General features: G+C 37.4%; 1 protein-coding gene across 15 annotated transcripts in view; it reads left to right on the top strand.

Annotated features, from left to right (window-relative positions):
* The window catches only part of LOC307180014 (uncharacterized protein), a 63493-nt gene extending 50531 nt beyond the window's left edge, over window positions 1–12962 (top strand). For 8 of the 15 annotated variants that reach the window (XR_013825646.1, XR_013825647.1, XR_013825648.1 and 5 more), the window contains one exon: window positions 1848–12962. The gene's annotated coding sequence lies outside the window, so the exon portion shown is untranslated. Of the gene's footprint in view, window positions 1–1146; window positions 1273–1847 lie in introns of all 15 variants that reach the window. The other 7 variants (XR_013825639.1, XR_013825640.1, XR_013825641.1 and 4 more) reach the window with 7 other exon arrangements.
* The last annotated feature ends 765 nt before the right edge of the window (window positions 12963–13727 follow it).

Raw genomic sequence — 13727 nt, 5'->3', positions numbered from 1 at the left:
GGTTATTTATAGCGTTGTTCAGGTCTTCTCTTTTCTTGTAGATCTTCTACCTAGTTGTTCTGTTACTGAAACTTACTGCTGAATTATCTATTTCTTTTTCTGTTTCTACCATTTTCTCCTTATTTTTGGTGCTATGTTGTTAGGTACATATATGTTTATAATTATACTTTCCTGATGGATTGATCCTTTGATTGTAATAAAATATCCTTATTCATGTCTAGTAATAATCTTTTCTTAATTGTGTATTTTATTATTAGTATAGCTAACTCCAGCTCTCTTTTGGTTAGTGTTTTTGCCTGGTACGTCTTTTTCTATCCTTTTACTTGTAAACTTTTTGTATCTTTGAATTTAAACTGTGTCTTGTAGATAAGATATAGGTAGATTATATTTTTTAAATCTGTTGTTCCAAGCTCTGTCTTTTGATTGCATTACTTAAAAATTTTTTTATCTTTAGTGTAATTACTGACAAGGTAGGATTGATGTCTGTTTTGCTACTTGTTTTCCATGAGTCTTACGTCTTTTTGTTCCTCTGTTCCTGTATTACTACCTTCTTTTATTTTTGTTAAATATTTTAAGCATTTTCTTGTACCACTTAAATTCCCTTTTTTCTTTTATTATATTTATTGAGTTGTTTTTCTCATGGTTGCTCTGATCTTTCAGTTAACAACTTACCTTAAAAGAATTGATTTCAGATTAATACCAACTTAATTTCAATTGTGTATACAATTTGTTCTGCTATGTCTTTGTTCCCTGTCTTTTCCTTTGTGATGTTATTATTATGTAAATTACATCTGTACATGACGTAAGCATATCAACACAATTTTCTAGTTATTCCTTTATGCTATTGTCCTTAAGTCAGAAATGGGAAGAAAAGTGTTACAAATAAATACAGATTTTTTTTGTCTGTTATATTTATTTATGGAGTTATCTTATTGGTGCTCTTTATTTTTCATGTGCATGTGAGTTACTGTCTAATGTCTTTTCATTTCTGCCTGAAGGACTTGATTTTGTATCTCTTGTAGATGGCATGTCTACTAGCACTGAATTATTTTAATTTTTGTTTATCTAGTAATGCTATAATTCTTAATTTATCAAGGATAGTTTTGCTGAACATAGAATTCTCAGTTTACATTCTTTTTCCTTCAGCAGTTTGAATATATCACCCACTGTTTTTTGGTCTCCATGGTTTATGATGAGAAGTCAGCTATAACTTACTGAGGAGCCATTGTACATGATGAGTTGTTTTTCTCTTGCTGCATTCAAGATTCTGAAGTTAGTCATGAGTCTAGATTTGAGTGTCTTTGACTTTATCCTTTTGGGCATACATTGATCTTGCATGTATAGATTAATATTTTTTTCATCAAATTTGGCAAGTTTTAGGCTATTATTTATTCACATATTCTTTGTCCCCTATTCTTCTCCTTTGTTTGACTCTCATTTTGTTTGTTATCTTTACTGAAAGTAATTCTTTTTCATTACCTTATAATAAGAGAACATAAAGCTATGTATAGTATTGGCTTTATGTTATAGTGTTCCTTTTTTACTTGCTAAATTGGCTTGATTGTAATTTACATTTCTTTTTTGACCCAATTGTTATTTACTGTGATGCTTCATGTTGAGGTTTTCTGGTTTGAGCACATATTTCATATATATATGAAGTATATAATATATGTTGAAATATATACATATAATGAAATGTATATATGGTTTTATTGCATTGTGATTAGACAATGTGACTGCTATATGTTCCTACATGTCTAGTTTTAAATAACAACTTTATCTAGTAGGGAAAGACCCTCATTCATTTTTTAAAAAATTTCTTTATTTTCATATACTTGTTCTTCCAGGAGCCCATTAGAAAGAGCATGTCAAGTTCTCACCACAAATACCATTGGAGTTACAGTTGGAATGGCGTTGAATTATAGAATAATTTTTGGAGAGCTGTCATCTTTATAATTTTCTCATACATGAAGGTGGTATGTTTCTCCTTTTATTCAGGTCTTCATTATTGTGTGCTTGTCTTTTCCACTTATTATTTTCAATATTTTTTTCCTAGTTTCTGGAAGAAGTAGGCAGATATCTTAGGAACTGAGATTCTGGTGGGAAAAGTACAGAAGGTGTCATCTGCATAGACTAGACTCTATTAGTATAAAAGGTCATATAAAATGTATTTTTGAATATGACGTTACCATTTCTTCCACAAGGCCCTAGGAGTCTGCATTATTTATAATGTTCCATATCCCTGTTCTGCATAAGTATAGAGGTGGTTGCTAATATTAGGGGAAATTATGTAGTAAGCCATTTGTTTTTAATACTGTCAGCATCCCTTTGACCCTCCCCTTTCCCTTTTCGAAGTGCTTCTTCCATCCTGCAAGCTTTTGGGGACTCTGCTTATTGTTTATAGCATATGTACCCATTGAAGACCTTCAAACCCTCCAATATAGAGCTAACTGGTTGTGTTTTCACTACAAAAGTTTACAGTTTCGGAGAGGTAAGAGTCCTGTTCCACTTGATGGTTTTGTTTCAATTTTAAGAGCAACTCTCTGAGAGGGAGCTAAAGGAGAACATCCAGGATACAGAGACATATTTGAACTTAGATCCTATGAGAAGCATTATAGGAATTAGAGCTATTTAGATTGTGGGAGACAACTCCAAAATGGAGAGCTTGCTGGTCTGAAGTCAGGGATAGTTGGTTTTGTTGTGTAAAGGCAGTTCTAGTTAATGGAGTAACAGATTCAAGAATGTCCAAAGATGAAAATACTCTTGGAAATAATAACCTAGTGGAATTTGAGAATCTCCCTGCATGGAGTGAAAGTTGGATTACATGCACTTTAAGGTCACATTTATAACTGAGATTCTGTCTCAGTCAGGGCAGATGAAACTGATTTTTATTGTGTGCCTACTTCACATGTTCCCATTTAATCATCACAACCCTCTGAGGCATCCCAGAGAGGTAGAATAAGTTTGCTCAGGTAACTAATCTCATTAATGGCAGAGCATACTTCTTTTACCTCTCCCCTCCTATATATCTTAATTTGCAATAGTAATTCCTTACATTTGTATCGCAGTTTATCATTTAGAAGCCTTTCAGAAACATGGTTTTATTTGACCCTTATAAAAATCTGGTGAAGTTGGAAGAACCGATTCCACTTGTCTATTTTATAGGTGAGGAACATATATTTCTCTGGGGTAAAAGGGATCTGAGAGACTATTCAATACAATGTCCATATTTTGCAGTTGAAGAAACAGTACCAGAATTAAAAATCAGGATATTTTGTAGGCATTCTTTGATTTGTGTTGGATGGAGGGGAAGGTGAGACTAGATGATTTCATGAGGTACAGAAGGTTGTATTGTTTTTATCCATCCTATAGTATACACTGAATTGGTGCGAGCTCGCCATATTAGATTAAGTGGCATTTTAACAAACTGATCAAAGGCACTAAAGGTTTAAGGAAGAAACGTAAGGCTTCAGGTAGCAGGTTGTGGAAGATATTTGGTCATGAGGTTCTACTTGGTGGCCTTTAAAGCATTTAAAGTATTTCCTGCTCCAGGTTCAAGGGTCACCAGGGAATCAGGCCACCGGAAAATGAGTTATGTTGTACAATCAGTCTGCTAATGGACAGGAATGAGATGAAGCCTCAACAGTTGTCCACAACTCTGGGAGCCACCATTCACTGTGACATGGGCTCAGAGTGATGGCTCTTTTGATTATAGCATAGGTTATAGATTTAGAACCTCAAGGATAGAAGGACCTTAAAAAAAAAAATCTCATATCTAAAACAGCTTATTTTAATTTGACCCTAATTCAAGTCCTTTTATAATATACCCAACAAATGGTCTTTTTGCCTCCAAGTGAGTGTACTTAGTGATAGGGAACTCCTCCCTGAGTTAACTTATCTCTTCTTTCAAGAGCTCTATGTAATACTGAGCTGAAATATATTTTTCTATAGCTTCAACTCATTCATCATATTTGTATTATGCCTCAGTTCAAGAATATTGCTTTATTGTTCTCTCTCCTGCATCTTCAGCTTCTCTCTGCTGCCTTTTGTGCTGCCAGGCACAGTGCTTGGTGATGGGGATATGGAGATGAATTAGACACGATTCCTGCCCTCAAAGAGTTCTCAGTCTAGTGAGAGAGTTCGACATGTACACAGATACTTACAACAGTATGGTATGCTCTACAATGGAGGTATGTACAAGATACTATGGGGTTCAGAAGAGAAATCATTTGACTGAGTCTGGAGATGCAGAGGTTGGAGGAACTGATGCTTCAGTTGATTCTTTAAAAAAGTAAAGGTTGACTAGGCAGAAAACAGAGGGAAGTACCTTCTAAGCAAAGGTATGGGGATTAGAAATAGAATGATGAATTGGGAAACTACAAGTAGTTCATGAAATTAGATTGGAAATATGCCATGAAATTTGGATTTCATTTTGAGTGTTTTAAGGAGATGCTTTTGATGGTCACTCTGGTAGTATGGAAGATTTTCAAATCTGGACAGGGAGATCAGTTAGAAGGATACTGTAGTAGTTAAGATGATATGTGATCTAAGGCTAGAAGGAGTGGGAGTGAAGAAGAGGGGATAACCTCTCAAATAAGGGTTTATACAAAATACAGATATAATTAGAACATGGGAAAATTTAGGCTTTCAGGCTTCGGCAAGTGTGTATCCCCCATCCCCACCCCTGGCCTTCATGAAAGATCCTCACGTGTTCTTTAGATGGGTGAACATCTAAAGATGTTCCTTCCAGACTAGGGCTTTGCTGCACAGATTTTGCAAGTTTCTTTGGTTTGGGGGGCAGCCACATATGAAATTTTGACTCTTGGGAAGACATCTGAACAGCTGTAGACTTCTCATAGTATTACTAAGTTCCTGGTCCTTCTCATCAATAGCAGGGCTAATCTCATTGTCATATATCTCTCAAAATATTTTTTACCAAAAATGGAGGCTTTTATATTTAAAACCCACTCAGGGAAGAAATGGCCTTAGTTATTGTCTCAATTGCTTTATTTTGCTTAGGGATTTTTAAATGTTTATGGTTATATCTCTTGGTAAAAAAATACATTCAATAATTAAAAATCTAAATATATCCAGTGTTTATTTTCTCTTTTCTCAAAGCAATATAAACAGAATATTTGGGAAATTCTCCCCTTAAGGCTCAGAGTGGTGACCCTGGGGATTCAGAGAATGGCTTTCTGTGACTCAATGATTAATAGGAGATTATGTTTAAGTAGACCTTATGTATTTTCAGTGGACCTTATGTCACTAGCCATCCTGGAGGGCAGTAGGGGGAAGAAGGTTTGGGACAGGAAGCCCCGAGCAGGACAGCAAAGCAGTACAGTGACAGTTTGGGTCTTGGACTCAAATCGAGTCTCACACTTACCAATGTGGTTTTGAGCATGGTTTTTCACCTCTCTGGTACTTCTTATGTAAAATAGAATTAATAATATCTTTTTGCAATGATGAGTGAGGGTGGGAATGTAAGTATTTAATGGGATTATTTCTGTAAACTGCTTGGAACTGGTGTGGAATATGCTAAATGCTATATGAACTGTAGTTGCTGCAGATAATGATGTTGACCTTGACGAGGATTAAAAGAAGATAGTTAACTAGAGGTACTTATATTTTATATTGTCAATAAGGATGTTGGGGTTTGCAAAAGAAAGTAAAACTAACTGACCTCAAGGTTTTCAATGGCATGCTAGTGTGAAGTCACTTCTCTGCCTTTTTTTTTCCCTCTGCCAAATAGGTTGGGAAAACAGATGACTTTTGTCCATGCCCTGATCACTAATCTATTGCATTTGCTCTTATTTCCAAATATAAAGTCGTTGAAAATTTGTACAGTACCCAAACTGAATAAAAGTATCCTAAAAAATGTAGTAAAATGCTTTGGAATTGGTCAAAACTGGATTTGAAACCTGGCTCAACTACTTAATAACTGTGTGATCTAAGGCATGTTACTAAACCTCATTGAACCTCAATTTCTTCATCTATTATAATAATTAATTTGCAGGGTTTTCATGAGGATATTGTAAAGTGTATGTTATAAGCATGCTATAAATTGCAGGTATCATTGTTAGTTCTTGGGACATTCACCGCGTGACAGAAACAACAGCAGGCCCTGGTGGCTGGGAGGACTTCATGGATCCAACAGCAACCTGAAGAAATCCTACTCGGATGGATATAATACAACCTGCTAAGTGTCCTAGCACTTATCAGGTTGTATTATCATTGTCCGTGTCTATGGCTCTCGTCTACCAGACTCTAAATTCCTAACGGGCAAGGACAGTGCCTTATTCATCTTTGTATTCACAGTGCCTAATCCGGTGCACATTGTAGGCCTCATTAAATGTTTGTTGAATGAAAAAATGAATCATCAACAGACATTAATTGGGCGCCTGCTCTGTGATCTCCATGGGCTCAGCTTGTCCCCGCCAGTTGCCTACAACGTCCAAGCTGTCTTCAGTATGCTTTCTCCTGAAGCTTACTCCTATCTTCTAATTCTTTTGCCAAGGACTTTTCTGTGTAGTGCAAAAATAGCAAATATACTTCATCTCAAGTACCATCTCCAACTGATTGATAGTACCTGTCTTGATTATGTTTTATAAAAAGGATTCTGAAGCCAGATCTCAGCTCAGTATGAAAGAGGATTATAACTAATTAGTGATGTTTGCTGGGGGTGGGGGAAGGGGAGTAGCAGCACAAATGCCACATATATGTCATATTTAATATTGTATTTTCCATGAAATACTCTGTTTCTATGCCTGTATTTTAGTCTTGGCTACTTGCAGATGTTGCATTGTTGCTGCTGCCACTACTACACTTGCTGCCAGTTGCTCCTTGGGTAGGACCAGAGTGATCATTGATCAGAAACTTCATCCTCACAGTCTGGGGTTTGCTCCTGTGGCTGGTATTCACAGTTTTCCCCTTTCAACTATACCTCAGCTATCCCCTTACCTACATTAACAGGTAGGCCTCCAGATTATCTTCACCACTCAACAGGCTCATACTTCCTTTTTCTTATTTAGTGTGATAAATCATTATTGCTTCATGAGAAGCCTTCTTTCTGTTAGAAGATGTGACAACTAGAATACAAGTTAACCAATTCCATCAGGGCCCTACAGTGAGTCATAAAAGCTCCCTTTTAATGTAGGAGAAAATTGAGCATGCTCACAGACTACAGGGCAGGGAAAAGGGAGGCATTGTACATGTGGGAGAGAGATGATAACTTTTGGCTCTTAGAACACAGGTGGAGGGATAGCCTTAGATGAAAGGAGTTACCTCTTCACTGGGGCATAGTGACAAGAATAAGAGTTAGGAAGAGTACCTGATAAGGGTGTTGAAGATTTGTAATTGGAGAGGTGGATGATAGAGAGGAAGCTGACCAGGGCCAGGATTATGGAGACAAGAGTCTAAGGAATATCCAGGCCAAAAGGCTGGATTGGAGAGCTTATGACATATCAAAGTGAACAACTAGTTTGAAGCTTGATAATAGATTCAGGAAAATATAAAGTGGTCTTGGACCATTGTTACAAGTAACATTTGGTTGCCTGGAACTGATCTTGATTGATTGAGGGATGGACAGCTAGCAAGAGAGGAGTTATGCAGAAATGGATTTGAGGATCCAGACTGTATATGGAAGGAAGCTCAGAGTCTGTAAAAAAAAGAGGCCTTAGTGCAATCAAGATGGGTGCTGAGTAGTTGGAAAACTAGAATGATAGGACCTGTATCAGGGGCTGAACTTTGGAATGTTAAAATTTTAAAATTGGAGTGATCAAGATACCTGTGATGGTAGGATGTCAGATGGTTGTTTACCTGGATACTGAAGTGACCCAGGATTATAGCAAAAGCTGGGCTAGGAATGAACACTGTAGGCTAGATAAAATAGGCTTCAGTGACTGAGGAATGATCTGGAGGTTGGCACATGACAGTTGTGCAGATGCAAGAGAAGAGAGGTTGTAGTGGGATGGTAGTATGAGCCTCAGAAGAGTGGTGGGGATTACTAGAAGATGCAAAAACTGTGGTTTGCCCATTGCACTGAGGTTTTGGCTGGCAGAATGCACATCTAAAATGATCCCCTCCTTTATTAAGTGCTTGTTCTATATCTGACACTTCGCTGTGTGCCATCTGTTTATCCCTTTTGGATCTGTCAACATTTCATGTGTGAAAATGAGCAGCAATCCCAGGCAAGGATAGCTAGGCTGCTGGCCCTTAACACTGGTGGAATCCTGTGGCCATCTCCTAACTCTTTGAAAGAGCAGCAAGGCTGGTCATCTGGAAGTATGATAAAAAGATTTGTTTAGGATTAAAATTTTCCCTTGACCTTGATGTAACTTCATTACATGGTACAGGCTTTTGTTGGCTGTGTTCCATAATGTGCTTTGGCTTCTGAGCCTCTGAGTTGAGGAGTGAACTAGAACTGCCCTTTGAAAAAGACAGGCACAGTACTTGAAAAACACTCGTGTTGATTAGAACAAGACACAGTCCTATTATCTAATTGAGCTTTTAAGATAAAGAGTAGACAAAGCCCACATCAGTGGGTGAATAACAAAACCACTTTGTAAAAGCCATTTAGCTTCAGGATGCATCCAGTCTGGTGGCCATATTGTAGATGTTCCCTGTGCTGTTGGGAAGGATGGCTGGAAATTGATGCAAAGAGATGGCCCTTAGGACTTGGAAGGTAAAGTTTAGGAAGAGAGTCTCTCTGAACCCTCTGAAATTGCATGCAGTCATTTTTCTTTTGTTATAGTCTTCAAATGAGCCAATATTCCAATAAAGGTTTAGAGCCACTGTGTTAGAGTGACCAGACCCTCAGATAGCCCATCCCCTCCCATGGGGGCTGCTCTATATTTATTCCTCAGGAGGAGCTGGTAGAAGACTTCATGAAGGAGAAGAAAAGGAAAAGATCAGAGGATGACTACAGCCTCTCTTCATCCCAGCTTTGCAAAGCATGACTCAATAGATAGATCACTCTTTTGAAGACTCTCCAGACCACAGGTTGCTCTTTTCAATTGCATGCTTAGCCCTCTTGGCTCCTTTCAGAAGTTGTACTCTATGTATGTATATATGAACTATCACTTCGCATAAAGAGGACACCATGTAGTCAAAAATTGCCAGATCCCCAATGCTGGAATATAGGCCACCAGAGATGAGTTTGAGTTTCAGCAACGTAAGACCCCAACTTCATGGAAGGAAGGTAGTCAATTGACTTGAAAATAACCCCAATCCCTGTATTCATATTCTTTTTCCTTCAGTCCTATGGCTAAGATATCACTGATTAAAGCAAACAAAAGCCATGACTTTCTCCTTCCACTGGCACTTCTCTATCCCACGTATATGCCACTGTGAGTCACTGTCTTTCATTAGCACTTCTTTCCATCTCTTAAAACCCAAGGAGGTATGAATACTAAGGTTGGGGTTGAATTTGTCATAATTACTCTGCAGTTGGAGAATACTCAATGTTAATCACCCTGAAACCAACTCCCACCTTATCTCCTGGGGCAGCCACAGGAGACACTGTAGCCATGGCTAGCAACTGGACCCCAGCCCCAGGGATTACTCCTGATGTCTCAACTGATTATGAAATACCAGTAGGAGGGCTTGTTTCCCTTTCTAACTTGGTCATCAGAGATTAGGATTTGCATACATATGATATATAAGGACACACATCTTATGGGTCAATAGTAAACAGTGTCAGGTTACTTTTTGTCTCTTGGGGATGGGCAAGATAGGGTATGGGGGAAGTGGAAAGTCTTGAACCTTTCAAATATTCCCAGTGATTGTTCAGGACACCCCTAGTCACATCTTCTGGTGCCTTATCCTGTGCCTTGCCTCTCCTTTCTTCATAATCCTTCTAGTGCACTCCTTGCTCTCTCTAGCCACCTTTCATCTCCTGCCCCACCCTGATGGGTTTCAGCAGGTGTTTATTTTCTTTTCCTTCCCCCAGGCCATCTGTAACAGGCCCCAGATAGGAAGAGCCTTACTGTGAATGAGTGAATGAAGATTCAGTGAGTGTTGGTAGTGACACCATGTTTCTCTCTGGATTTAAGGAGAGAAGGAGTGCGGTGCAGAGGGGAAGGAGAGGGAAGCTATGAAATCCCATTATGGAGTAACAAATGCTTGACATTTTAGTGGGTATTAGACCTAGAAGCCTACATGATTGAAGGAAGCAAACCTGAGATTTCTGATATTTGTGAGTGAAGATAGGTGTTAACTCCTTATTGCCATTAAGAATGAGGGGAGGAGAGAAAAGTAAAGGTCATAAAATCCTTTACCTCAGTGGAGAAGGCACTGAGACTCACTTTATGAACCTGTTATTTTTAGAGGTAGGGTGAAGGTAAGTTGTTGTGCTGCACTTTCGTTACTCGTGAGAGTCACTGTCAGCCACTTTTCTTAGGTAGGTCTGCCCTTGTGGAGGTTTCTGTTGACCTGTATAAAAAAAACAACCCAGAAAAAAGTTTGCAACTTAGAAGAACTCTCCAGTTCAATAACAGGGTGTTAAAGGGGTTGAGGACAGAGGAAATAGCACAAGTAGTACCAAATAGCTCAGTTTTTTTGTTTTTCTTTTTAATAGGATGAATGGGCCAGAGATAGTGGGCAGAATGGCTTCATGCAACCCCAAACAGCAGATAGGACATAAGGAAACAGTACAATGAAAGGTCAATACTTGGACGTTTGTCATTCCCCAGAGAATGATGGAATATCTAAAATAAAATTAGGAGCTGCTTTGGAGAAGGGTTTTAAAAGATTATTTCATAGAAGAAAGATTTAGAAGAGGGGAAACTTCCAGTTATATAAGATGGGCATTATAGCTTTTAAAGACATCTGTTCCCTGTATAGGTCATAGAGATTGATACCAGTATCAGCCTGTGGCTGATCAGGCCAGTTTAACTAAGCAGTTTCATGTTGCTGGAGAGATGCTGCCACTCTCTGTCTCTCACTTTGGCAGGTATTCATTCATCTGCAATGAGTCCAGTACCTGAAGGAGCAAGACAACAACAAGCATCCAGGGGGACAACAGTGTGGCCTTCTGAGTGAAGATAGCAACTGAAAAGATCATGGGATTGGCTGCATTAGGCTGGGTTTGTTTCTTTTTTGAAAATAAAAAATGTTCTCTTTTTGATGACAAAAGTAACAAGTGGTCATTGTTAAAAAATAAAGTGAAAGGTATAAATTAAAAAGTAAATAATACCTATAATCTTATAACCCAGAAAATAATTCATAACATTTGCATGTATTTCCTTTTACTCTTTAAAATAAGTGTATATAACACAGTTTAAAAATAAAATTGACATTGTATATGTTATTCTCTAACTTTTCTCATTTGAGAATAAACAAGCATTCTCCTATATCATTAGCATTACTTAAAAATACAGTATTAAGTGTCACATAATATTTCATATGGTTCTAACAAAATTCATTTACAGTAAGTCCCCCTACATATGAACCTTCAAGTTGCAAACTTTCAAAGATGCGAACGTGTGTTCACATGTCCAGTCATGTAAGTTAGTTCACGTGTCTGGTGTACATTGTCACGTGCATGCATCTTCTACAAGTGGTTGTGCTTTTGTGTACTTTACTGTACCGTACTGTATAGAGCATAGTAGTACAGTATCTTTATTTCAGGCCCAGAATGTGAGTGAAACTGAAGCTTACCCAGCCGCCTAGCACAGGGAGATCAGCTCGGTGCTTTGTGACCACCTAGAGGGGTGGGATAGGGAGGATGGGAGGGAGACGCAAGAGGGAAGAGATATGGGGATATATGTTTATGTATAGCTGATTCACTTTGTTATAAAGCAGAAACTAACAAACCATTGTAAAGCAATTATACTCCAATAAAGATGTTAAATAAAAAAAGTATTTTTAAATTAAGGTTAAAAAAAAAATTGAAGCTTACCTATTGCTGATGATCCTTCAGCTCTACCATCTCCCACCTCTTCTCCCTCCAGTCAGTAACTCTTCTTGCCTGTTCACTTGATGCCAGCCCCTGTATGCCAGCTGTTATACTGTACTAGTGTACTTTTCAAGGTACTGTACTTTAAGATTAAAAATGTTTTCTTTATTTTTCGTGTTTGTTTTTTATGTATTATTTGTGTAAAAAGTATTATAAACCTATTATAGTACAGTACTATATAGCCTATTGTGTTAGTTGGGTACCTAGGCTAACTTTGTTGGACTTATGAACAAATTGGACTTATGAACACGCTCTTGGAATGGAACTTGTTTGTATATAGGGGACTTACTGTGGATGATCCCATGATGCAGACATTTTGGATATTATCAATTTTGCCTATAAAATTAAAATGTAATGAACATAATTGCACATTAACCTTTATGTGCATCTCTATTTCTTTAGAATAAATTTCTAGAATTGGAATTACTGAGTTTGATGAGAGCATTATTAGGGCACCTGAAAGGTGTTGTTGAATTGTCCTCAATATTGTACAAATAACATTCCCATCAGTGGTGCATAAATGTGCATCAAAATATGCCCTTTCCTTTTATAAATCTCTCATCATTTGACAGGCAAAAATATCCATTTGTTTGAGATTTTTATTTCTAATTTGCATACACTAAAATTCATTCCTATCATGTATAGTTCTATAGTTTTGACAAGTATAGAGTCATGTATCCTTCCACTCCAGTACCATACACAATTGTTTTAGCATTAATAATTTCTCTTGATTGCTCTTTTTGTTGTAAACCCTTTCCCTCAATCCCTGGAAACCACCTATTTGTTCTCCATCCCTATGGTTTTGCCCTTTCCAGAAGGTTATATGAATGGAGTCGTGCAATATGTAGACCTTTTGATCTGGCTTCTTTCACTTAGTAAAATGCATTTAAGTGTCATCTATATTGTTATGTAAATCAATATTCATTATTTTTATTGTTGGACTTCACTATATGGATGTACCAGCTTTTAATCCATTCACTAATTGATGGACATGAGAGATATTTCCAGTTTAGGCCATTATGAATAAAGTTGCTATAAATTCTCAGGTACCAGTTTTATGTAAATATAAATGTTCACTTCTATAGGGTAAATGCCTAGGAGTGAGAGTGAGTTAAACTTTTCCAAAGTTTCTGTATCACTTTACATTCCTACCACAAATATGAGTTCCAATTGCTCCACTTCTTCCACATCTTAACCAGCACTTGGCATTATCATGTTTTAAAAAATTTTACCCATTGTGTGTGTGGTGATCTCTAATTGTGGTTTTAATTTGCAGTGCCCTAATGGCATATGAGTTTGAACATCTTTTCATATGCTTATTTGCCATTTGAATATCTTCTTTGGTGCAGTCTCTGTTCAAATCTTTTGCCCCCCCCCTTCTTATTAGGTTGTTCTTTTTCTTACTGTTGAGTGTTTAGACTTCCTTATATATTCTTGATACAAGTCCTTTGTCAGATAGATTATTTGGAATTGGATTCTCCAAGTCTGTGGCTTGTCTTTCTATTAGCAGTGCCTTCTTCAGAGTAAGTGTTTAATTTGACAAAGTCCACTTTGTCAAATACATGACAATGTAATTTGGGGTGGGTATAAATGAAATTAAAATGTTCAAAGCCACTTAAATTATCCAGGTAGTGTTTAATACTACAAATATTTATTGTTGAAGTGAGACTCTAAGGATAAATCTAAAAGATCTGTCCTAGTCCTTAACACTGTGTAATCTCCTTGCCTTCAATGTGGGCAGGATCTGTTTCTTGCTTCTAACCAACAGGATATG

This window comes from Stenella coeruleoalba, assembly GCF_951394435.1.
Source record: "Stenella coeruleoalba genome assembly, chromosome: X".
NCBI lineage: Eukaryota > Metazoa > Chordata > Mammalia > Artiodactyla > Delphinidae > Stenella > Stenella coeruleoalba.
The sequence above is the reverse complement of the archived record's forward strand: the minus strand, read 5'-3'. Positions and strand labels throughout refer to the sequence as shown.